Below are 26,891 nucleotides of genomic sequence, written 5' to 3'. Positions count from 1 at the left end.
TATCTCTGTATAGACTATAATAGCAGAATGTCATTAAAAAGCTGTAAAATTTCATTAGAAAGCAAATTAGATGGAGACAGCAAAACTGTTCATCCCTTTTTTCCTATTTCCACTTTTCTGCTTTTTCAGGAAAAGGGTGAAATGACATTTTGAATATACAAGCTTTCATGATATTTTACATTTGTATAGCACTTCAGAGTTAAAATACATTACCATACATATCTCAGTTGTCAGATTTCTGGGTTTCAAAAACCTGTTATTAATACCAATGTGAATTAGTGCAAATCAAAAGCTGTTTCCTTTTTATATTTTATTTTTTCTTTTCTGGTATCAGGGATTGGACCTAGGGCCTTGCACATACTAGGAAAGCTTCTACCATTGAAATACATGCCCAGCCCTAAAAGCTCCTTCTTAAATATTTTGTATTTCCTATGTCCATAAATTCATAAAAGTAGGATGCAGTTCAACTTTACATATAAATATCAATTATATGTGTGTATTTCTATAAAAATCCAAATTTGGCTTAATGCTAATGCTTGGCACAGTGGTGCATTCTTGCACCAGGCACAGTGGTGCATTCTTGCAATTCCAGACACTCTGGAGGCTGAGGAAGGAGGATCACTCAGCATCTTAGCAAGGCCTATCTCAAAATAAAAAGGGCTGTGGATATAGCTTAGTGGTGAAGTACCCCTGGGTTCAGTCCCTAGTACCACGCACACACACACACACACACAAAAAAAAAAAAAAAAAAAAAAAAACACACCCAAAGCTTGAGAAGGACAAATTAAGGCCTTCTGAATCTTGAAGTGATATATATACTCCAAGTATTAATAATTACAATAATGGTTGCCTTTATTGGAATTATACAGGGCCAATAGTAGATTTGTAGTAGATATGTTATTCTTTAACAATACTATGGTTAAACATTAAGTAGGTAATGCTGATAAAGAACAGAATTTGATTTTAATTTCAATTTCATCAAACTCTGAATGTCTCCCATGTACAAAGCATAGCATAAATGCTGTGGAAATAAACAAATGAATTTAATTTCTTCCTACCAGGATCATATAAGGAACACTGTGATGAGTATTACGTTAGAGAGATGAAGCCATTTTTTATATTTCAATCATTTCAGCAGCTTTTCCTACATAGTAAATCATCCTACAACATATTGCCTTTAAAATAAGAATCATTTATTAAACTCAAGTTTCTACAGATTAGTAATTTAGGATGGATTCAGCTGGGCTCACTCCTACTTTGGGGTCAACTGCTAAATTGATAAAGGACTGGCCAGCTCTTCTCTGCTCCATGTGATCTCTCCTTTATCAGCACCCTAACCTAGGCTCATTCATATGCTTCTTGGAGGGGTTCTGAGAGAGCAAGAGACGCGTGCGCACTCCTTGAGGTCTGTACTTAGAACTAAGGAATCATCATTTCCATCGCATTTTCTTGCCTAGAACTAGCCACAAGGTCAGCCCACATTCAAGAAGTGAGGAAATAATTTCTTACTTATACCATAGCTGGGACATAAGACTTGTACATAAACAGTGCAAATTAGGGGCAAGATTAAATTTGTAAGTACAAAAAAAAGGCCATGAAGTAAAGAGACCTTTATTTTATAACCATTTAAATATAAAATATTTCATGGAAAAGGTAGACAGTTAAACTGAAGGTAAGTTAGACATTAATAAGAGCAGAAAGAATTTAAAGTGTAGAAAATAGCAGATTTATGTTTTGCTTAAAAACATGGGTCAGTAGGTGTTGATTTAAGTAAAGAATTTAGACTGTCTTTCCTCCTTTAGGTATCTCTGTCAACCCCTATTTTTTAATATCTTTATTTTGTTTATGTATGTGATGCTGGGTATTCAACTCAGTGCCTCACACATGCTAGGCAGATGCTCTACCACTGAGCCACAACTCCCGCCCTCAACCCCAATTTTCTAATTTCTTATACGTAGTCCTTATTTTCTGGTGTTCAGTTTTCCCATGGACCTCCTTTTTTACATCCTATTTATCCTTCCCCTTATCAAATGCTGTTTATTGTGGGCTATCCTGAGATATTTCACTCTTCTGTTATTCATATTCATTGTGAATGCATTGTAATCCCCCTCAATGATCATTTGATTGATTGATTTAATTTTTGGTAGTTCACTTTACATGTTTGATTAGCAGGAAAAGGTTGGAGAGTATTCTTTTCCTTAGTAATATCACATCATCTTTTATTCCTTAGTCCCAGTTCTTTTCTACTTCTGATATACGTAAGTTTTCTAAAGCTGAATGAACTAGGTTGTGACATTGCATCAGATCTCCTGAATGGAGCTTGTTGGCAACGGCTCTTATACAGTAAGCTATCCCAAGATATCTAGGACTTTTTTTAGATTGAGTTGTTGCTATTCCCTCTTGGCCAGTTATTCCCCAATTTGCAACCTAAGGTCTAAAGTAAACACAGTGCATTTCCATTGCAGATGCTTAGCCTGATTTAAAAACAACTACAAGATAAAAGAGAAATAATTGTATATTTCTTTTAGGATGTTGAACAAATGGTGATGCCATTCCAATTACAGGTGTAGAGATAAAACCAATAATTTCAGTTAGGCAACACCAGTTCAGGAATCCTATGAACAACCCCAGAAACTATTCAAAAGTTCCCTTCTATCCTATCTTGATCCTATTCAATACAAATTTGGTTTTCATATCAAATTACCTACATATAATGAACATTATGGTGTTCCCAAGAGGAACATTCCCCCTTTGCCTAATTGCTGTGTCTCATGTGGAAAAATCTTAACCTTGCTTAATAATCATTTGTATGTTAGCTTTAGTAGAAAAGTCATTTATATCAAAAGCTGATTTTTTTCTGATACAGCATATGTAAAATAATCCATAGAGTTTCTTTTTTGACATTTCACTTTAATTATCTTAAACTATCCCCTAACTAGGAGACCTAGGAAGCAGGGGTGGGAGTGGGGCAGACCCACATCTCAAAAGGCCTGAGCTTTCAGTCTTTTGTCTTTCTCCACAACTGTTAAGAGGAAGCCATCACCCATGTGTGCTTCTTAATATTGGTCCTAAACATATAACTTGGGTTTTTGGAAAATTGTCTATAGTCTTCCCAAGTATTTACTGAGCATTTTCTAAGGAATATTGATGGAGAAGAAGAAAAGTATGGGAAAGTTTTTATGAGAGAGAGATTCTTGGTAGATGAAAATAGAGTGTGTTGTTTGAGAATCCTCGACCAGTGAAGTGTATGGTCCAGTAATATTGTCAGTAGAAATATTCTCCAAATGCCCTTTTGAAATATCCTATTGACCTTCTATCAGATTGTGTGTGATCTTGAATAATGGCCTATAAAATGGAAGTCATCTTCACTAGAGTCAAAACCAAATAGCTTGATAACTCATGGAACTGGATGATGTCATTACCATGACTGATGTGGATCATGGGGTTGGAAGGAATAGTTTAAACCTTGAAGTACATTATCTTGATAAAAATTATCTATACCATCAATGTAGTAACATGTAAATGTGGGAAGAGCAGATCAGAAATGAAATCCAGATTCATTATATCCAAAAGGTATTTAGTAGCTAATGAGGATATAATAATATATTAGACAATCCACATATTCTCTGTGCTGATATGGAGCCACCCAGAGTTCCTGTAGGCTATACTCATGTCTTGGCACAGGCACAGAAAGCACCTGTATGTAGATGTAGGCCTCCCTAATCCAGAAGCATTTAGTCATTCATTCAACACTGTGTCTAATGCTGTTGGAGGCAGTGGGCATAGAATAGTGAAGAAAAAATGGTCCCTACCTTTGTGGAGCTTAAATTATTAAATAATTTCTCATGCTTGCAATGCTAGCCTTTTCAACATTCTTTTCTTTCCATAGTCACTCTATATGTAGTCCTGGTACTATATAGGGATGTCACTTTAGCAGGTTCTGATTTTTTGTATTGATGCTCTGTATTGTTCCATTGTAGGGATCACTCTGGTCTTCTGGCAAGATCCCCAGGGCAAGGCCAAGTCTTTTGTACACTGATACCCAGGCTTTTAGAAAAGGACTATTAGTTATAGCCTGGCATAATAATATGGTTAACTTTAAAAGGTGGTCCTATTTTCTTTGGTATCAAATTTTTCTGATTGTTTTGAGAAGATTAGTTTGCCAGAGTTATTTACTTACTTACAACTTTCAAGGTAATAACTTACAACATCAAAGGAAGCTCTGACAAGGAATAACTCCTGTTTCTAAGAAGGGAAGAGCTAACATCTTCTGCGCTGGTACTGTAAAAAATATAGATAGAAACATTTTTGAGAGTGGACCTCACATAGCTACATCTTTGACTTCATAAAAGATAAAAATGAATCAGTAAATGCAAAGACAAGGCACAAGTTGTCACAGTGTCCAGGTACTGGGATACTGCAGCAGCCTCTGCAAACCAGGTTTATCTCTTAATCTTGCTTGGGACTTTGGTTATTAGTTTCATCATTGAAAGTTAATGGAAGGAATTGCCAGCACTATTAACAAATTTTGGGATTTGCTGAATGTCTTGGATGATTGGCTTTTTAACTGGGGAGAAGATGACCTTAGAAATTCTCTCTCAGGGCCTTTTTAATTTAACACAGGTTCCATTTTTCAAGACCAGGATCTCATGAAATAATATACAAACACAGCATAATTTTTTGGCATAGAAAAATCATGTAAGATGTCACTTAAGTTCCAAGAAAAGACCTAGACACTTAATAGTCCAATTGGCATCACAGCATATTTGGAAGGTTATTCTCTGTTCACTCACCTCTCACTATGGAAGAAATCATTTTAGCACCTCAGAGGTCTAATTTCCCGAAGTTCTCATGGAATTGTTTCAGGAGGCTGGGAATCAGAGGAAAGGGTATGACTATTAGCAGTAGATGATAACCATGTGGAGACTAAGGTAACCCTATTAGAATTGGACTCCTTTTTAAAAAAATTTATTCTCATTTTTATATAGGCAGCAAAATGCATTATAATTCATATTACATGTATAGAGCTCAATTTTTTATATCTCTGGTTGTACATAAAGTAGATTCACACCATTCATTTGTTCATACATGTACTTAGAATAATGATGTCCATTTCATTTCACCCTTTTCTAACCCCATATTCCTCCCTTCCCCTCAACCCTATTATGAATCAGCATTCTTATATCAGAGAAAACATTTGGCATTTGTTTTTTGGGGGGAATTAGCTTTCTTCATTTAGCATTATATTCTCCAACTCCATCCATTTACCTTCAAATGCCATGATTTTATTCTCTTTTATTGCTGTATAATATTCCATTGTATACCACATTTTCTTTATCCATTAATCTACTAAAGGGCATTTAGGTTGGCTCTGCAGTTTAGCAATTGTGAATTGTGCTGCTATAAACATTGTTGTGGCTGTGTCCCTGTAGTATGCTGTTTTTAAGTCCTTTGGCTATAGACCCAGGGGAGGGATAGCTGGGTCAAATGGTGGTTCCATTCCCAGTTTTCCAAGGAATCTCCATAGTGCTTTCCATATTGGCTGCACCACCAACTTGCAGTCCTACTAGCAATGTATGAGTGTGCCCTTTTCCCCACATCCTCGCTAATACTCATTATTGTTTGTATTCTTAATAGCTGCCATTCTGACTAGAGTGAGATGAAATGTTAGAGTAGTTTTGATTTGTATTTCTCTAATTGCTAGAGATGTTGAACATTTTTATATATATTTGTTGATTGATTATATATCATCTTCTGAGAAGTGTCTGTTCAGTTCCTTGGCCCATTTACTGATTGGGTTATTAGTTTCTTTTTTGATGTTAAGATTTTTGAGTTCTTTATATATCTTAGAGATTAGTGCTCTGTCTGATGTGTATGGTAAAAATTTGCTCCCAAAATGTAGCCTCTCTATTCAACTCACTGATGGTTTCTTTTGCTGAGAAGAAGTTTTTAGTTTGAATCCAACCCATTTATTGATTCTTGATTTTAATTATTGTGCTTATTAAGGAAGTAAGGGCCTAAATCCTTCATGATAGAGATTTGGGCCTACTTTTTCTTCTGTTAGGAACAGTATCTCTGGTTTAATTCCTAGGTCCTTGATCCACTTTGAGTTGAGTTTTTGTTCATGGTGAGTGATATGGGTTTAATTTCATTTTTTTACATATAGATTTCCAGTTTTAGAGTTGAACTCCTTTTTAATTTTTCTTATGACAGAGATGGAGTCCTTGAAGAGAAGGTGGAGGCCTAATGAACTCTACTGTGTATTTTTCCCGGGTCTTTGGTTTTCCTCAGGGGGAAGCACACTCATTTAGTAGCAATGTAGACCCCAAACACTTGGTTCTTTGCACATTTGTATTTGGTAGAGAGGAAGCTTATGGGCCTCTCCAAATGGCATATATGTGAAAATAGCCATGGATAAAGGTCCTTCAGTTAAGAGTAGTCACTGACAACTTTTTTGGTAGCAGGAAACAAAATGGCGGGCTTTTGGAATATTTTCCGATGAAAAATTCATTGGGTTTGGCCTTCTGATTCATGGGCTCCCTAGTTACCACTAACCATTGTTACTGTCAACACATATTTCCATAGTCTTGGATTGGATGGAAGCCTAACCAAAAGCTTGGTTGTCCAGCACTTTCTACTTCAGCCTGGTGAGAGTCCTACCACTTAAGTTCCATTTCCAGTAGTGGGTAAAAGGCCTTTTCTAGTAGTGTGAGTCTACTGTGTAACAACCCTCCTTTCCCTTTGCCCTAGTATAAGGATGACTGAACTGTTCAATGTGGGCATGGTGCCAACTGAATAGCTTCATATCAAAGTTTGTCTGTTCAGAGGTCAGGATTCCATTCCCTTTCAACTCTTGAGTGAAGAGAAGACAAACCTAAAAAAGTAAGCCACCTGGAAGTGTCTACCAAAGTTCACAGACAGAGTCACTGTTCCCCTCTTTCTTTATCGTAAGAGACCTGGGTAGCCTATGAGACGGCCTCTTGCCCCAGGAAGCCCAAAGCGCTGCATCCCTCTGCTTCTCCCAGCTATCTAAGCTTGAGAAACTCTAGAGGCCACCCCCCCTTACCTCCAGCACCCAGCATGAGGATGCATACCCACATACCTGAAACTTGGATGTGTCTGAGACAAATAATCTTTAGGAGCAAGGACAGGGGAATCAGCACCACTAAATTTCCCTGGGAGTAGCAGTGGTATCAGAGACTGTTGTGTTAGTGCTGACTGAGTGAAATCTTCTAGGTTCTGAACACTAATCTCATCTTCATAACCTGTATTGCCTAATGTTCTACCAGAAGACAGTCATGGGCCACAGGAGGGGCAGCAGAGCCAGGCCTTGGAACTGATTTGTCACTACTGCATCCTACTGATAGCCGCTGGAGGGCAGCAGAGAGTGACAACAAAGATCCAGATTTAGGGAATTGGGGCATATTTCAGCCCGCTCAGCTGTAAGAGAATTAGTACCTCAGGCCACGGTCCCTAGCATGAGCCCTAGGGAACAAGAACCAAAAAATAGAATCCAGACCCTAACATGAAGGTTAAAACACTTCCTTATAGACAAGTTCAGGAACCAGGAATGGGTAGGGGTTGAGGTAGGACTGACAGAAAGGAGAACCAAACAACATCAGTGAAGGTGACAGTCTAAAGTGTCAAGTGCTAAGGGAGCAAGCAAAGATGGAAGAGTAAATAAAATGAAAGAAAGCACCATGGTAGGTGGCAAGCCAGAGCAAATGAGTTGAAGAAGCAAAGGTGGAGTCAGGAGAGAGTGGCTTTCTGAGGTAGTGGTACCTAGAAAGAAACCTTTTGCAAGGAGGGATCTCAAACAGTTCCACACACCACCAAACAGCCATATGTATAGGATCCCCAGCTCACAGAGTCTTTCCTTCCCTTAGCTGAGATCACTTTTTTCTTGGTCTGTTGACTTTAAGGGTAAAATAGCCCTTTGAGGATGTAGAGAGAGAGAGAAAGAGATGATATGACATTCTAAGATGTGATTAAGGAGTTCTTATTCATGAAATGAAATTGAACTTGTGACATGAAGCCCTTCTGGAGAACATTTGTGTGAAAGGACAGCTCACTTTCCTTGAATAGCTTCTGATGTTCCCTTTTTGTATTTTAAACTGTAATACTTGCAAAGACTATCCAGTAGAAGATAGAAGCTGGCTCTGGTGACTAATTATGTGGGCAAGATCTCAACCAATCTAGAGACTTGGGATTCATACCCTGTAGGTTAGCAGAAAGCATTGTGTAGGGACTCTTCTAAATGCTGACAGCACTTTTCCAGGCCCCTTAGATATAGAGGAAGGAAACTGTTGATTGGCCTGCTAAACTTTTAGTATCGCTTTTCCTTAACTTTGCATGCATGAGCAAAATGGAGTTCCTGTAGCTACAAATTCCAGGACCCCATTTTGTTTGGCAGGGCAGCATAGTGGTGAAGAAGTTTGAACTTGGGCAGACTTAGTTTATTTGCTGTGACATTCGGCAAATATTTGATCTCAGATGTAGTTTCCTAGGATATAAAATGAAGATTTTCAATAACTTAAAAGGCTAATAATTTGGGTGCAAGCTGTAAGTAAAATAGCATAATTACATTGCCTTGTACTTGGTAAGTATATAATCAATGATAGTGCCTATTATTAGTAAGTGCTTCAACTATTGCTGCTTTTCAACTGTGGGATTCATACCCTGTAGGTTAGCAGAAAGCATTGTGTAGGGAGTGGAGGATGCCTGGGGATAGTATCCAACTCTGGAGACCCAGAGTAGTCTCCTAACTCTTGCTGATTCATTACATGACTTATGGTACTTGGGCCTTTGGCTGCTGACTCATGATGAGGTTCCTGATCTTTCCCTGGGAGTAAGAAATAGAGAGTGATAACTATTAAAATTTCTGAGCTTCTGAGCATGATTGAAAAGAAAATAAACCTTAAGTTAACTTTCATGTCTAAACAAATTAGAAGTTTTTTTCCAGTAAAAAGTATTTCTTTAGGGAAATATTACTATATATATGAAAAATAATTTTTAAAGATGGAAAATAAAGCCTAGTAAATACATTGTCTTGACACAGTAGCTGTACTTTTGTGGCCTCTTTTTGGTCCTTTTTAAATGCTTATTTGTACCTATATTATTTTACATTCAACCTTTAAATTTAACATATCTTAAATATTTTTTGGCTGTTTTTTAAAATCAGTTTTATTATGTGTAATTTATGTACAATGAAATATATGTATTTTAAGTGTACAGTTCAGTAAGTTTTGCTAAGTAAATACACATATGTAATCACCACCACTAAGAACATTTCCCTATTGCCTAGAAGCTCCCTCATGCTTCTTGGAAGTCAGTCTCATTCCCTTGCCCCCAAGCAACCACTGATCCACTCTCCACCATTCCAGATTAGTTTGAACATTCTAGAATTTTAGGTGAAGTCTACAGTTGATATTCTTTTGTGTACCCTACCCTCGTATCAGTTTTTTTTTATTCAGCATAATATTTTGTTATTTATCTAGTGCTTAATGTATCAATAGTTCGTTTCTTTTAAATTGATTAATTCTGGGTTTTTTTATATGAATGCATCATTATTTATCCACTCACCTGTTTATATTTATGAATATTTTATTGGGTAATACTAGGAGTGCAATTGTTGGGTCTACAGTAAGAGTATGTTTTAACTTAGTTTTTTAAAACGTCAAACTGTTTTCCAAACTAGTTGTACTGTTTTCCATTCCCACCAGCGGTGGATAAGAGTATAAGTTGTTCTACATCCTCTTTAACTGTTTGTGTTGATAGTATTTTGTTTGTTGGTTGGTTTATGAAAGCACAAATTATGCTTGGTAAAATTCATCCTTATAAATATATATCATTCTACATTTTTACAGACTTACACAGCTGTGTAACCACTAAACTCAAGGTACAGGATATATCTATTGCTTAAAAAGTTCCTTGAAACCTTTTTGTAGTGAGTCTTCACTCCCTCACTCCCAGCCCCTGCTGTGATCCCTGACACCGTAGTTTTGTCTGTTCTACGATGCCCTATAAATGGAATCATACATATAAGTGGAATCATACTTTTAATTTTGCCTTCTCTCACTTATCCATGTTGTTTATTTTTAGTACCAACTAGTATCTCATAGTATAAATTGTCTACTCATTGACCAGTCGATGCATTTGGTTTGTTTCGAATTTGTAAATATTATGAATAAATCCACAATAAACATTTATGTACAGGTTTTTAGGTGAACATGTGTTTTCATTTCTCTGGAATAAATACTTAGGAGTGGAATTATTGAGTCATAGAGTAAATGTATTTTAACTTTATAATACAGTATTGGCCAAGGCTCATATTTTTACGTGGAGTGTATAGTTGTTTTAACTGTCTTATAAAGTTAAAATACATTTAACTGTAAATATGTTTTTACCTTATAAGAAAGTTAAAATACATTTACTATATAAGAAATGTCAAACTGACTTCCAAAGGTATTTTGCTATTTTGCATTCCTACCAGCATTACATGAGAGTCATAGTTGCTTTGTACCCCTTGTAAGTGTTTGAAGTTGTATTTTTAAAATGTGTGTCATTCGAATATATATGTAGTAGTATCTTGTGGAAGTTTGAATTTATATTCCCCTAATGATACTGATGTTGAGCATCTTTTGTGTGTTAATTTGGCATTCCTGTCAAATATTTTGTCCAGTTTTTTTTTAATTCTTATTTTTGAGTTGTGAAAATACTTTATATATTCTAGTTAACACTCCATTATTGGATATGTGTTTGGCAATTTTTCCCATTCTGGGCTTTTCATTTTCTAAACAGTGTATTTCAAAAAGCTTGCTTTTTAATTTTAATGACATCAAGTTTATAATGAAATCAGTTTATTCTTTCATGGTTCATGCTTTGTGTCCTATCTAAAGAAATCTTTACCTAACCCAAGGTAACAAGATTATTTTCTGTGTTTAAAAATAAACATTCTGTAAAACTTCTAGGAGTTTTATAGAGTGAAGTTTTACATTTAGGTCTATGATGGTACATCTCAAGTTAATTTTTCAATATGATGTGAGGTTTGGCCAAGGCTCATATTTTTTAAAAAAATATTTATTTATTTTTTTGTTGTAGTTGGACACAATACCTTTATTTTATTTATTTTTATGTGGTGCTGAGGATCAAACCCAGAGCCCCACACGTGCTAGGCAAGTACTCTACCACTGAGCCACAACCCCAGCCCTGCCATTTACTATTTTTCAAATACACTATTATGATCATGTCATTTGCCTTCTCAAAAATTTAGCCTGAGCACTTTCTGTTTGCTAGGGAGCTGACCACAGCTTATCTTTCTACTCTCCTTCTTATTGTCCTTCCCCATTTAACTCTGCCCATATTACTCCTAACACCTCTGGAATCCCCAAACTGGTAAGTTTTATTTTCCCTCCGCCTGTCACAAAGTGATATAGGTCTTAGTCTTGTGACAAACCCCTTTCCTTCTTAAAGGCTTGGCTCAAATGTCACCTCCTTTATAAATCCTTCTTGACTTCCTCAAGCAGATTTAATTGTTCCCTCTTTGGGTACCTGACATTTTGTGTATGTCCCTTCATTATAAATGCTTTTATAATTACCTGTTTAATCATCTGCCCTCACCATGAGCTTCTGAGTTCACCAAGGGCAGGAACCCTGTTTCGTTTATCCTCAAATTTCCACTCCTTCAGTGGGTAACTTTATTTCTATTACAGGTTATTCTTTCATAATTGCTTGTTAGAATGCATTGGCTTAGTATTGTTTGGTGACATTTCAGAAGTAAAGGAACTAGATGAAATTTCTGAATAATATTTGTACTTAATTGCTCATAAATAGATTCAAAATGTAGGAAAAAATAGATTCATCATTTTCCCCTCATTCTATGCTCTTAATTCTCACTTTACTTTTATCAGGTTAAATGGAGGGCAGAGGCCACAGATATGAGAAGGCAGGGCCAAATATGGGGAAAGGGAACTCAAGAGGAATTTCTCTAGTGAGAGCCCTGAGGGAGGGCTACTGAAGAGCACCATGCAGGTAGGTAGAGGGCTCATGTCTTCTAGGCAGATAGAGTCTCCCCTGGTAGATCACTACTGCTTCCACAGGAGGCATCTTTCATTTGAAACACTTGAGCCTATTTTTCCAACCTCATAGAGATTCAAGTGTCAGGTACTGTCTTCTTATTCCTTTTCTTCAGAGGAGAACATTTTTCTCAGTCCAAATATACCCTTGCAGTATTTCATCCTAGTTATATCTCTCTGAGTGAAGTGGCCACTTAACTGAGCTCCAATATTAGGTCAGAATGTCAGCCCAAACACTGCAACCAATTTGAGAAGTTTAAATCTTCCTGGAAATGACTTTTAAAGTAGTTTACAAATAATTCCTGCTGAAGCAATGAAGAGTTTTGAGTGATTAATGTGTTGAAAATGTAATATAACCTAGTTCTCTATGCCACAAGTATACTAATCATTGTCAGGTATGATAATAATATTAATACTTGAAGGGTGTTATATTCTAGCCTAAAATGTTCTGAAAATAAGTTCCTGATTTCCCTCATAAAAGCTTGTTCCTTTTGCAGTTCTCCTCATCTCAATTAATAGCAATTCTTTTCTACTAGAAATAGAAACCTTAGAGTCATCCTTGACTTCTGTTATCTCCCATCCTACATCTCTGTTGGAAAACTGTGTTTTCTCTCCCTTCAAAATGTTTTCAGAAAACAATCACTGAGAACTATCATCTTTCTTCTCCTGATTTAAGTAACCATTTCTTTTTGTATCTGGAAATAGTCTTTTTTTTTTTAACAATGAAGCATTTTTACTCTTTTCTTTTTTTAAGTGGTAGATGGACACAATACTTTTATTTTATTTATTTATTTTTATGTGGTGCTGAGGATCAAACCCATTGCCTTACATGTTAGTTAGGCAAACACTCAACCACTGAGCCACAACTCCAGCCCTTGCAATAGTTTTTTTAACTGGTCTCTATGATTCTGCCTTTGCCCTTCTACAGGCCAATCTCAGTAGAGCAAAAAGCAAGAAAAAGTTAAAATAACAGTCAGATCTTGTCATTCCTCTGCTAGAAATCTCACAGGGACTTCCTGTTTTATTCTAAGTAAAAGCCAAAGTCCTTTTAATGGTCCACATGATCCTATAGAGTCTACACACACACACACACACACACACACACACACACACCCTTCAACCCTCAGCTCCTGCTGCTTTTCTCCTCAGTCACTCTGTCACTCTTCTGATAGCCTTCCTATTGTTTCTGAGACATGCTAGGGACACTCCCCTCTCAGCATGTACTCCTATCTCCTTGCACTTGATAGAATTATTCTTCCTTGATGACTCTTTTCCTGATATCCATATTGCTTGTTCCTCATCCCTATCAGGTCTTTATTCAAATCACTTAAAGTTCACTTCAGTGAGGCTTTTCCTTTTAAGATTGCAACTTCCCTCTTCTACTGCCTTTACCAAGCCAAAATCAAATCAAAATCATCTCCAAGCCAAAATCAAAGCCAAACCCTCTCTTTTCTTCGCTGCTTCATTCTTGTCTGAAGAATTTGTCATCTTCTACTATATTATACCACTCACAAATCTTAAGTAATTATTCTTATCATGAAAAAATTATTCTCATTGGGGTAAGGTTCTGTACATTTTGTGAACAAACAAAATGATTCTTAGTGCATAGAACAATTCTTAGTGTGTGGTAGGCCTTTAGTCAGTATTTGTTGAAAGGAACAGAGTACAGTTTCTACATATTTGCCTTAATAACTTTATTGACAAGAATTTTTCTTTAGAGAAAGCAGATTGTTATGGTTTAGATATTAGGTATCTCCCAAGAACTCATGTGTGAGAAAATGCAAGAAAGTTTAGAGGTGAAATGATTGGGTTATGATAGCCTTAGCCCAATCCATAAATTAATCCCCTAGTGGGGACTAACTGAGTGGAAACTGAAGGTAGGCAATATGTAGCTGGAGGAGGTGGGCATCAGGGGCAGCCTTTGGGGTATATATTTTGTAACTGGTGAGTGGAGCTCTTGCTGATTTCTGATCATTAAGTGAACTACTTCTCTCTACCACACTCTTCCACCATGATGTTCTGCCTCACCTTGGGTCCCAAGGAATGGAGCTAGTCATATATTGACTGAGACCTTTGAAACTGTGAGCCCCAAATCAACTGTTCCTCTTTAAAATTGTTCTTGTTGGGTCTTTGAGTCACATCAGCAAAAAAGGTGACTAAAACACTGATGTGCCATTAAAATTAGGAATTTTGGAAAGAACTTTTGATCAGTGATTTAAAAGTATATTGTACATATTGAGTATAAACTATATACCTTTCAGTCAAGTGAATAAAGGATATTTCCTAAAATTGTTTTTAGTTGTAGATTTCTTTGCTTCACAATATAAATTGATATATACCTGCTAATAAATTCCCTTTCCTAATAACATGTTACCCAGGAAGATGACAACGATGATGATGATGATGATGGTGATGGTGGTGGTGGCAGTGACGATAATAACAATGATGATATTTGGAATGAAGCAAAAAAAGTGTGAGCAAAAAAAGTCTCTTGTCACAAAGTTGGTAGTGAGACTTAAGGAAACCCAGCTTACAAAGAAATGCAGAAGTCATTTGCAAATAGTTGAAGTAACTTGACAGAACATCTTTGAAAGCAGTGTTTTGGTAAATGGAAAATTGACTCTTGCTTGGAAAAGTGTGTCGTAAATTTTAATATTGTATAGGGACAAGGAAGCCTCTTTTCCAGCATATTATAATAAAATATGTAAAAACATGGAGTTTGGGAAATAAAAAGATACCAGGTAATTATGACATCCTGCGGTAATGACTATCATTATATGAAGAAGATAGCCACAGAATTCCTCACTGCAATTGTGATAGTGTAAATACAGTATTTGGGGTGATGATGATGATGATGATGATGTTGTTGTTGTTTAAAGTGTAAAACCTTAAATCTACTAAATCAGTAACCCATCCTGAAAAGTGAAAGAGAAACTGAATACGATCTGTTCAATGCTAATTAATCACCTTCTGTTGCTTTTCTCCTATCCTTTTCTTCATTCCCTTTCTGAATATGGTTGGCACTCTCCAGGAGGGCTTTAGGTCTATAGAAATCCAGAGAAGAGAGAATGATCTGTGGAGGGTCCAGCCTGCTGAAATCCCCCACTGCTTTTGTAGAGGGCAGCTGGCAGCAGCTCAGTATTCTCAAGTAGCAAATTGCCTGGACAGGGATCATAGAATTTAATTGCTAAATCTATGATTGGCTAATTGCATAGATGATAGGTTTGGTAGCCCAGATAGGCCAGCTGATTCCTTGAAATACTGACTTTTTAAAAATTTCAGTCTGGAACAAAATAAAATAGCTGTGGTTTTATGTTAGTTGTGTCCCATAATGTGCTGGGAAGCATAGGTTTCAGAGATTTCTTTATTTTGGCTCCTGTTTTTTATGAGGTAATAGGGTTTAAAAAGTCTTGGCAAAAAGTCTGATATGGCAGGAGTGAAACCATTAACCTTTTTTCCTACTTTCTGTTTCCTATTTTTCTTTCCTCAGAATTCAGTGGTAATTTGACACACACACACACACACACACACACACACACACACACCCTCTAAAATCTCTTATGCAGAGCTAGCAAGCCTTGAGTTGTGTACTGTCTATGGTCTTCGAGACACACTGGCCCCTGAGTGGGAGGAAAAAAATCAGAGCTCATTGCTTTTTACAAGTCATCTCCTATTATTTTTGAAAAGATGTTCTTTGCTGACTTTCTAGCAGAGGTGAGGCTAAAATTGATTGCAGTGGTAATGACTGGCACAGTTTCACCAGATTTTTGTTCCCCTCACTGAGGCTCCAGAATAAAAATGGCAGAGCAGTTAAAACTCAGTTAGCAATATTAGACACCTACTTCTATGGATCCTGATGTGGGACATTGAAGAGGAAATCAGGATGCCCATGATGTTGTGAGCAGTAGATATTTCCTGGTTGCATCTTACTTGCATTTTTATTTCTGCATAGTAAAAATGAAAGAATTAGATAACCTTCATGTTATGTACCCTTTTCATCTCAAGTTCCATGACCTTTACTAGCTTTAGACTTGCCCTTTTTAAAGATGGTTTCTCCTTAACTTTTTATCTGTGCTTGCTGAGAATCCTCTATTTATGATTTAGAACATGACATTTTTTTAATAGAAGACTTTTTATCTTTCTATTACTGATTCTCAGTTTATAACCCAGGATTCATGCAACTATTTTATTTAAATTAATATTTTTTCCATTCGCATGTCTATACCTCATAGAACTTATTTAATTTAGGTTTTTTTTTTTTTAAAGAGTATTTGAAGGGAAAGCAAGGAAGGAGAAACAGGTAAGCTAGAAATGAAAGACAGAGACCAGGCAGAGATACACACAAGAGTTTATTTGTCAAAGGCCATCTCTGTATAGGAGAGAGAGGCAAAAGAGGCTTGAGTTCTGGGACTTCTATGGGGGAGGCTCAGGAATCAGAGCCAGGTGGGTCCTAATGCAGTGGTTAAGGGTTGGGTTGGTATGAGGGAGTGGTGAGTCTTTCTCAGAAATGTCCTTGGCTAGAAAGCAAAACTTTTTCCTTAACATGGTGGCTGTCACTTCAGATGGCCATCCAGATGCTAAGCAAGACCTTAGGGTATTGACAACTGATGGCCTGCTGGGTGTCTCCTTTTGAAATCTTAGAGTAAGCATGCCGCTTGCCAGCTGTGGAACCTGCCATTTAGGTGTCACAGGTTTTCCCCAGCTTTCTGGTTTTAGGGAGTTCTGTAATGATCTCTTATTCTATTGCCTGGAGCAAGATGTTCCTGGAAAAGAGGCCTGGGAATGTTCAGCCAATTTAAAATTCATTGGCTGAGTGTTCTGAGATATTTCAGGATATTATGTACAAAACTGAAATTTGTGTGGTCACTGCCCCAAAATCAGCACCATTAAAGATAACTAGACCAAGAGGTTAAAAAAAAAAAAAAAAAAAAGGAAAGAAACCGGGGCAAAGGAACTTTTAGAAAGCTACTTCTAAGAAAAGAGGAAATAAAGTCCTGAGTAGGTAAGACACTAGAATATTCAAAATTAGTATACCTTTAAATCTAGTCCCAATTTACATCTTATAATGTTCCTTTTCATTCTCTTAGATGGGAAGATTCCCCCTCACCCCCACATTTCAGCTCCTTGTAATCTTTTTCAGAGTTCTATCTTCAGTCCTCTGTTCTTACTTACCAGCTTGAAAATACATGTGTGGGTATGTACATGCGAGTATATATATATATATATATATATATATATATATATATACTCTTAAAGATGGTTTCTCCTTTTTATCTTGCTGAGAATCCTCTGTTTATGGTTTAGAACATGACATTTTTTAGAAGAAGACTTTTTATCTTTTCTATTACTGATTCTCAGTTTATAACCCAGGATTCATGCAACTATTTCATTTAAATTAATATTTATAGATAGATAGATAGATAGATGGATTAGATAGATAGATAGAATATTTATATATACACACACAGATATATATATATCTTCAAATAATGTCCTGCCACCCCTTCCCAAATATGTCCACATCTTAATTCCTAGAATTTATAATTCTGTTACTTTATAGAATAAAAGAGATTTTGTAGGTATGACCTTACTGATCTTGAACTGGGAAGATTTTCCTGGGTTACCTAGGGGAGCCAAATCCTGTGAGTCTTTAAAGCAAAAGAAAGAGGCAAAAAAGTGGGTCAGAAAGGAGAGATTTGAAGTGTGAGAGGAACTCCTCCTACCACTGCTGGTTTTGAAGAGGAGGACGGAAGCCACAAACCTGAATTAGTTTCTCTAGAGGCTGGGAATGGCCCTCAACTGACAGCCTGAAGGAAACGGGCAAAATGGGGATCCTAGTCATAGAGCTACAAAGAGCTGAATTCTGCCAACAACCCAAATGAGCAGGGAAACAGATATTTCCCTGGAGCCTCCAGAAAGGAATGCAACCCTGGCAGTACCTTGATTTTAGCCCAGTGACTTCCATATTGGAATTCTGACCTATAGAACTATACAGGCATAAATTTGTGTAGCTGAAGCCACTAAATTTGTAGTAACCTGTTATGAAAGCAAATGAAAGTTAATACAATATTGATTCACTTTTTCTCATTAATGTCAAAAACACTGTATTATGGTATTCCAAATGAAATACAGCAATCGAAAGAAAAGAGTGTGGTCCATGCTATTAGAGCTGGGTTTGAGTGTTATTTCTATTGAATCCTTGCTGAAAGATTTTGAGAAAATAACCCTTTTGAACTTGTTTTCTCTTTCTTAAGACAATGAACTGTGTGTGTTTACTAAATTAACTAATACATATATTTCAATAAATCGTACTGATTAATAAAAATTAAAGTCAACATTGATATATTTTAAGTATCTATTTTTGTTAGAATCCAGAATATACCCCAGAGGCTTATGTTTGAAGGCTTGGCCCCAAATGCAGCAATGTTCAAGGGTGGGACTTTGAAAAGTGATTAGATCATGAGGGCTCTACCCTCACCAACAGATAAATCTATTGAGGGATTCATAGCTGAATGGACTACTGGTAGGTATTGGAAATTATAAGAGGTAGAACCTAGTTGAAGAAGTTGGTCCTTAGGGGTGTGCTCTTGGGGGTATATCTTGTCCCTATCTCTTTCTTCCCTCCCTTCCTCTCTTTCTTCCTCCCTTCCTGCCTATTGCTATCCTTCCTGTCTTCTTCTTGGATGCCATGAGCCCAAAGAAATATTTCCTCTTTTAAACTTATTTTCTCAGGTATTTTGTCACATTATCAAAGAAAGCATCATACTTAAATATGGCATCAGAAAACAAATAACAAAAGAACAAGTAAATAAATTGGACTTCATAAAAATTAAAAATTTTTTATATCAAAAGATGCAATCAAGAAAACAAAGGACAATATATATAACAGGAGATAATATTTGCAAATTGCATAATTTATAAAGGATGACTATTATAAATATATAAAGTATTCTTACAACTCAACAATAAAATGACAAATAATCCTATTTAAAAATGGTTGAAGGGTTTGACTAGATGTTTCTTGAAAGAAGGTTTTCACATAGCCAATAAGCACATGAAAAGCTTAAGATCAGTAGTTATTAGGGAAATAAAAATTGAAACCATAATGAAATACTAGGATGGTTATAATCAATAAAAAGGAAAATAAGTGTTGGCAAGGATATACTGAAATTAAAACTCTCTGTTACTGGTAGGAATAAAAAATGGTGCTGCCACTGTGGACAACAATTTGGCAGCTCCTCAAAAAATTAAATAGAACTACCTTCTTACCTAGCCATTCTATTCATGGGCATATACCCAAAATAATTGAAAATATGTATTTAAACAAAAACCTATATGTGAATATTTATAGCAACACTATAGGTCACAGTCTGAAGGTAGACAACCCAAATGTTTGCTGGTTGATGAATGGATAAACAAAATGTGGTATATTCTTACAATTGAATATCATTCAGCCATAAAAATAAATGGAGTACTGATACATGGTACATCATGAATGAACCTTGAAAACATTAAGACAAAGAAGTCAGACATAGAAAGGCAAATACTGTATGACTCCATTTATATGAAATATATGTAATAAGCAAATTTGTAGAGACAGAAAGTAGATTAGTTGTTGTCAGGGACAGGAGAATGAGATTGACTGCTTAGAGGATATGGGATTTCCTTTTAGGGTGATTGAAATGTTCTGGAACTAGGTGGAACTCATGGTTGTACAACATTGTGAGTTTATCTAATGCCATTGAACTATACACTGCAAAATACTTTAAATGGTCAATTAAATTTTACTTTTGATAATCAAATGTTAAGGAGTAGTCAGTACACGTGTGGAGGGGTGTGTGTACATTCATATGCATGTTCAAAAAAGGATCAGTGAATGGAAGAATTTTCCAAGTGTTAGATTAGAATAGGTGAAATTGCTAAAGAGATTGAAATAATAGCTTCTTAGCATGTAGGGAAATAATGTAGGCTTAGGACTTAAATACTATCATAATATAGTGTCCTGATGTTTTTATTTAAAGGAAGTAAAATTAGGAAGTAAAAGAGGCAGGGACCAAAGATTGAAGGATACATCTTCAGCCTGATTTTCAGTAATTTCACATTCTAACTTCTTCTGAAGCTTTGCCTTCAAGTGGATCTTTGGTTAATTCAGTACCACATGATGAGAGTCAAATAGATCCCCTATAGTAGCCAAATAATTCTTCTTCCTTAATGCATTTCTTCTATACCTGCTTCCTCATTCTCTCTCATTTCTCCTATAAAGATCATTAGGTGGCCATTCATTTCTGATGAATTTTCAACAGTGGCCTGTGGAAATCAGTATGGCTATGTTTGTGATGGATGATAGTCTCTCCTATTTTATATTATAAATGTTAAAGAGAATTTGCCAGATACAGAGTTTATTAAGTTTACCTTTTCATTACTCCTCTCGAGTGCATGCTACTATAAATTCATTGAGCATTTATGGAGTCCAAAGCACTGTACTAAATTTAGAGTGAATGGTTGTATAAGAAATGGTGGTGGCCAGGCGCAGTGTCAAATGCCTATAATCCCAACGACTCAGGAGGCTGAGACAGGAGGATCACAAGTTCAAAGCCAGCCTCAGTAACGGTGAGGCACTAAGCAATTCAATGAAACCCTGTCTCTAAATAAAATTAAAAAATAGGGCGGGGGATGTGGCTCAGTGGTCCAGTGCCCCTGAGTTCACTCCCTAGTACCAAAAAAAGAACTGGTCCTTTACCTTGGTTTATAGTCTAATGGGAAGATGAGTATAAGTAGTAATTTCTTAAACTCCTGAGGCAAAGAATGCCTCCATACCTATAGCCTGTAAGAAAGAGTCATTGTAGTTTACTACAATTTATCAGAGAGGGTAGACATTGAATAAAGAAAGCTGGACAGTGAGAGAACTTTAACCTAGTGACAGATGTAGTGACTTTTAAGAATAGCTCAGTAAAATTTATCTGAGAGAGACTGGAAATACTAAGTATTTCTGAAGATATCAAAACAGGAGGAGCATGGGATGGCTGATCCAGAACCATATAAAACAAGATATTGGGTTTTGGACTATGTCATAAAAGCAATGAGAAGTCATTACAAATTAAGAATGAGATGTGATGAGACCTGAGTTTTTAAAAGGTTAATCTGAGAGTAATATGGAAGAGACACGGAGGAGGGCTTTCACAAACTTGGAAGGACAAGCTTGGAGATTCCTTAGTTTCTTATAGGAGGTAAATTAAATCTGATCTTGATACTAAAATGTACACTAAAGTGAGCATCTAAAAAAGCAACAGGAGAGTAATCTCACTTAGAATTACCTAGGAATTTATTACTAGAATGGAGAAACTAGTATCACATTTTTCTAGCACTTTGGAAATTGAGAACATATGCAAACCTACCATCAATTATAAAAGACAAAGATTTTTGGCAATGTAGACTTAGACATAATTGAGTAAATTGCCTGTCTTTTTGGAGAATAGTTTAGCTGTATAAAATGAGGGTCATAAAAATGACTACTATTTTTTACCTAATTTATCTTTATAAAATTACCCAAAGAGAGTAAAAGAGAAGTATAACATATTTGCTACTTCAAGTGATGCTGCTTTACTATTTTTAATAAAGAAATATATGAGAAACAGTACATATATCTAATAGTTTACAAGAGTTAAAACTATTACATATTATAATTAAATCTTGCTATTAAAATGACAGATTTGTGGGATAGATTATTACATGTAAGGCATACAGTACATATAAAATATACATCACAGTAATGTTTAAAATTTTTCAGCAACTAGTGTATCCATAATAATATAATTATATAAAAATATAATTTTTCATATTGAAGATAGAAAACACTTGTAGAGTTTGAGGAATTATTTAAGGTGATGTCACCTTTGTTGACTCAGTTTTATCCACTACAAAGTGAGTCTGTATTATAAAAATATGCATTTTTGCTTTAAATTCTGGTCTATGAATTATTTAACCCAATTTTTATAAATATGTTTTAATGGGCAATATTATGACTATATCTTGGGGGGAAGCTTTAATGGGATTCAACTCTGCAGAGAGGAAGCATCCTTTCTATCCTGTAATTAGGCCTGCTGTCTCCAACAGGGAAAATGTGTTCAGACTCCAACCATGCTGCTTGCTCCCCCTTTTGGAATTGAAGAACAAGACAGGAGGCCCTAGTCACGTTCCATTACAAACAAGAACAAAACTTCTGAGCCCTGAAATTATAAACCTTTTATTTCACTGGGTTCTTAGAATAACCAAGAATCTAATTGTTTTAATCAGTATTTTTTTACTACTGTGATCAAAAGACCCCCATCAAGAATAAATTTAGAGGAGGAAAAGTTTATTTGGGGGCTCACACTTTCAGAGGTCTCAGTTCACAGATGGCTGGCTCCATTTCTTGGGGCCAAAGGTGAGGCAGAACATCATGGTAGACATGTGTGGCTGAGGAAAGCAGCTGAGAACATGGCACCCATGAAGCAGAGAGAGAGCTCCTCTCAACAAGGATAAAATATATAACCCAAAGGCAGGCCCCCAGTGACCCTTCTCATCCAGCCACACCATACCTGCCTGCAGTTACCACTCAGTTAATCCCTAACAGGCTCTCATAAGCCAATCATTTCATCTCTAAACCTTCTTGCATTGTACATGAGCTTTGGGGGGGAACACCTCACATCTAAGCCCTAACACTAACTATATATTGTTTACAGTTTTAACAAACATGAAAGTAATCTGAGGAATTAGCAGAGATTAATTTTCTAAAATTTGGGTTACAATAATATTCGGAACCGTTCTACACTTTAAAATAGACAAAGGATTTGGGGAGGTGCACTAGAGTGAAACTTAATGTAGTAAGTATTTGCAGATATGTATTATAGATCCTTTATGTAGAAAACAGTGTATATTTTATAATTTTAATCTACTGTGCAGTGTGAGTTGGATAACTTGATTACATAATTTTAGTAATCACATGTACCAGTTACTTTTGTGTGGGGAGAGTACCCCTAATCCTCCTTCACAGGGTTCAAATATATATATTTTTTTTTAAGAGAGAGAGAGAATTTTTTAATATTTATTTTTTAGTTTTCGGTAGACACAACATCTTTATTTTATTTTTATGTGGTGCTGAGGATCGAACCCAGCGCCCCGAGCATGCCAGGTGAGCACGCTACTGCTTGAGCCACTCCCCAGCCCCCCCATATATATTTTAACTTAATCAGCTAAGCATTTAATCAAATACTTTTCCCACTAGTCTCGGAACTTAGGCTAACCTGGCATTCCCCTATACAAACTCATGACCTGGACAAGTTCATAAACTTTCTGTACCTCAGTTGCTTTGCTCAGAAAATATGTATAACAGAAGCAACCTCATACATTTATTGTCATGATAAATAAGCTAACCAATGCAAAGTGCTTAGCATACTACATGTCTTGTGGTAAATATTCAATAAATGTTTGTGATTTGTAGCTGTTCTGATTTAGTGTACCTCTCAGGAACTCCTTCATCCTTTAGGCACATATTCACTTTTCATGTAATGAACAAAATGTGTGTGTGTGTGTGTGTGTGTGTGTATACTATATCTGCTTGCAACCCCAGAAATAGGAGCTTCTGGACTCCCATGTTTCTCAAGAAACATTGTTTTAATCTCAAACTGGCCTGATACTGTCCAAATAACCTAGCCCTGATTTTATTGAATTTACCCCATATTCTCTAGGGTCCTTGCAACTTCCAGGCTAGCAAGTTTCCAAACAGCATTTTCCCATTTTTGGTAGATGAGATTAAAATAATAGAACTGGTATGAACCAAAAAGGAGGCTCAACTGAATGCAGAGTTGACTGGTCTTTTCACAGCACACGGTATTTTGTATTAGGGGTTGATCTTTGATTTGACTTTCTGCTCTATAAAGTTTGCTATAACCACTCCAAAGGCTGTGTAGTTTAGAATGACTTTCAAGAGCCCTGCTTTACTGAAAGGCCAGGAAGAGATGGGCAGTAGGGAACAGACAAATCATCAATGGATACTAAATGGTTTTTTGTTTGTTTTGCCCTGTGTAGAAAATGGGGAATTACTTAGCTTGTTCCTGTCTAGAAAAACTGACTTTATCTTTCCTATATATCTAAGAAGCAGCAGTCTAGAACTCAAGTAGTGCTAGACTAGGTTACGGAATAAGATATACTGTCCCCATGAAGAAAGAGACAAAACTATCCCAAAATATACAGTAGATATTTTGTTTTCATATTTCAATTTAATCAAAGTATTTATAGTTTTGAGATAAAGGATCAATTTCTTGGTTGTGGAAGTGTGTATTTCTACTACACATTTTATCATAAACATTTTCCCCAAGATATCACTATGAAATCTCACCACCCTTGCCAAATATTGAATTACGGACCTATACCACAGAGCAAACTTCCTTAACAGTTAGGACTGTATCTTTATTTTCCTCCCCCAATGGAAGGGAAGTACACAAAGAATTGTCTTTTATTATTTTAAATGGAAATAAACATGTTTATTTAAAATAAATTTTAATATGTATAATTTGGGTTTACAATAGTATGTAATATGATGCATACAGATGGTTATATAGTGAAGCAAATTACATGTGTATTCTGTTGCATAGTAAATTTTTTGTATGTTTGAAAAGAATGGGTAAAACTTATGCATTTGATAGAAATACATAATATAGTACAATTAATTACTATCCTTGTATTGTATATTAGATATCTGGACTTGCTCGTCCTACATACATACTTCTTTGTACCTTTGACCAATTGTTAGAAACAAATTGTCTACATACAGAATTTTCAACTTCCCAATTTTTGGTATTTTACATATTTTATGTTTGGCATGTAATGTTTTATAATCAGAAAAATAACTAAAGAGACTAAAGCCCACCAACATAGAGATTATATTGATCACAAGGGATTATTTATAGGAGAGGATTCTGAATAGCAAATATAAACTATTTTTAAAGTCTGGGTTTCAAGAAAAACAGTTCTAATTCCCTTTAAGAATCCATTAAGTGCTGGGGTTGTGGCTCAGTGGCAGAGCCTAGCATGTGTGAGGCACTGGGTTTGATCCTCAGCACCACAAAAAAATAAATAAATAAGTAAAGGTATTGTATCCATCTACAACTAAAAAATAAAAATTAAAAATAAAATAAATTTTAAAAATAAAGAAAGAATCATTAAGCATAGCTTTAGGATTGATCATGTAGAGATTCCTGGATTTGGAGGCTCCTCCCCCCATACCTTCCCCATGTATCTCCTCATCCATCCATTCAGTTTTCACTTTGTATATGCATATCAAAACACCATCTTGTTTACCTTACATATACACAAAAATATAAATTAAAAATAATTATTAAGCAATAATCAGCCAACAAAATATTCTAACTCTGGATAAAAATTGTCTTTTGATATTATTATTTTAATTTTTTAAAGTTTTTTGCTATTTTGCTGGTTTTCTCTCTCCTGCTGTTTGGCCTGTTGTGTTTCTTTTGTTCTTAGATTTTCTTTAGTAAACCCAAGATGCATGATGTATTTTTATTGCTTCTAGAGTTTAAATTATATCATACTGAAATTTTATTTTTCCCCAACCATGGCTTTATTTTAGTTGCTATAGATATTTGTGTATACATACAAGTGTAGTGTGTGTGTGTGTGTGTGTGTGTGTTAGAAACTTATAGAAGAGAAGGAGGTGGTTGGCAACTATGGTTTAGTGGAAGAACTTGAACATTAGCCAGTGCTACTATAGTATGGTCACTGCTAGAAAAGGAATTTATAGGGCACACAAGACACTGCTTAGCTGAATTGAGGGTGGAAGTCCATTCAGGAAGTAGTTTGGGCAATTGTGTTCTTTTTTGTAACCACATTTACCACAATTTTAGGTTTAGCTTACTTGGCTGATCTCTGTGTTCATCACCAGTCTTCGACAACATGATTCTTCCATTCACGAGTTCTTGATGGGCTGCCAGTATCTTTGAGTAATTTTTTTTCAATAATAATTTAAAGTAAACTTTGTAAGTCTTTTTATGCCCTAGAATGTTTTTTAGTATCATGGAAATGACAACCTGAAAAGTATAAAATTGTTGAAATACTTCCCCCCCCAGACATTGTTCTATGGCCAGCCTGATTTATGTTTCTTGGTAATTTACCTTTTTTGCTGCCTTTTATTTGGCATTTGTAGACTTATTTCTTTATCATTAAAGTTCAACAAATTATCTAGTTCATATATTTAGGTATTGGTCTCTTTTTATTAAATTTGCTTATTATGGATCTTTCCAATCTGTTACTTACTTCTTTAAACTGGTCAAAAAATTTTTACTATTTTAGTTCTTCTCTATACTATTTTCTTCTTCATGGATTCCAATAATCCCTGTGTCTTAATAACTTTATATTCACTGTCATATTCTTTCTGTTCTTTCTTCTGCTTTGTGGAGGAAGCATTTCAAACCAAATGACTAAACCATCTGGTTTTTTTTTTCAAATTTTCAATATTGATTCTATACTTCACTGTATAAGACTGATTATAGTTTTAGTTTTTGAATTTTTACTTCTTTAACATCTCATGTATTATCTGCCTCATTTAAAAATTCTATGCTACCATGGCTGGGGCTGTAGCTCAGTGACTGAGTGCTTGCCTCACACATGTGAGGCATTGGGTTCAGTCCTCAGCACCACATAAAAAAATGAATAAACAAAATAAAGATATCATGTCTAACTAAAAATTTTTTTTAATTCTATGCAACCAAGAAAACCTATTTATTTTCCATTTTCCCCCAAAGAACCTATCATCCCTTGAAT

General features: G+C 35.7%; 1 protein-coding gene across 2 annotated transcripts in view; it reads left to right on the top strand.

The window, feature by feature from the left end:
• The window catches only part of Exoc6b (exocyst complex component 6B), a 607,479-nt gene that overhangs the window by 468,214 nt on the left and 112,374 nt on the right, over positions 1 to 26,891 (top strand). The window lies entirely within an intron of this gene.

The sequence above is a fragment of the Urocitellus parryii genome, chromosome 12 (genome assembly GCF_045843805.1).
Source record: "Urocitellus parryii isolate mUroPar1 chromosome 12, mUroPar1.hap1, whole genome shotgun sequence".
In the NCBI taxonomy this organism is placed as follows: Eukaryota; Metazoa; Chordata; class Mammalia; order Rodentia; family Sciuridae; genus Urocitellus; species Urocitellus parryii.
Note: the sequence above shows the minus strand (reverse complement) of the source record. Positions and strands in the feature narration are given on the sequence as shown.